Source organism: Crocodylus porosus, unplaced genomic scaffold (assembly GCF_001723895.1).
Source record: "Crocodylus porosus isolate Cpor-Errol unplaced genomic scaffold, CroPor_comp1, whole genome shotgun sequence".
NCBI lineage: Eukaryota > Metazoa > Chordata > Crocodylia > Crocodylidae > Crocodylus > Crocodylus porosus.
This window is the reverse complement of record NW_017728917.1, coordinates 18638329-18639336: the sequence shown is the minus strand read 5'-3', so window position 1 is coordinate 18639336 and position 1008 is coordinate 18638329.

Sequence of the window (1008 nt, the reverse complement as noted above, 5' to 3'; positions counted from 1 at the left end):
ATATACACACATATATATATATACAAACACATACATACACATATTTTCAGTGGGAATAATGTGTTCAAGCTTAACATTCTGAAAGGAACACAATGTATACTGCAACTAATAATAAAGTTATGTTTTATGAATGTGGTGCGTTTGGGGGCGTCATTTGCCAATGTCATCAGACTGTACAGAAAGAATAGAAAAGAGAGAAGCTAATAAACTACCGTAAAGGGAAAATACAACAAATCCCAGCCAGTGCAGAACTGCGCTACCTTGAGTGCAGTGGCGGGGTGGGAACAACCTGGAGATCTTGCCATCCTAGTGGGACGCCAGTCCTGCTATGTGATGGTGTAGACACCTTCCTGTTTGAAGGTCAATTTTCCTAAGTTCCCCAAACCCACATAATTAGGCTTGTCCTGATCTTTGGTGTTTTGTGAGTGTGGAGGGCAGGGTTAGAGTTTCAGATAAAGGGGCATTTTGAGTAAGAAATTCCCACTCTGTCACACCCCCTGACACGAGCCTGTCTCAAGGGGAAGAGGTGCAGAAGCGGGACATCAAGCTATGGCTCTGCTCATGCCCCATTGCTTGATATCTCTCCCAGCTGGTGGCTGGAACCCTCTTCCCTGTTGCAGAAGCATCATTAACAAGAGCATTCAAAGGTTTTGGGCCATCTAGAGAGGTTTCAAAGAGGTTGGATGTCTCCAGGGGACCTTCTGAATACTGGTTTGGATCTGACCAGCAAGAGAAAAACTGAAAGAATACAAATAGACAAGAGCCTCTTTCAAAGGGACTTGAGGTATTTTTCAGTAGGGAAACGTAATCCATCTGCAGCAGAAAATTCAACAGGTGCTCACAGGATTTCCAACCGTATCTCCTACAAGCACAGGATTTCAGGAAGGGGAGGGGGATATAGGGAGAGGGGTCTGGGGCTGCAGCAAGGACAGATATGGGGAGGGGAATAAACAAACAGGGATGAGTGTAGGACAGAAGAACAGTGGGAAGTCAGACCATGGAAGAGGT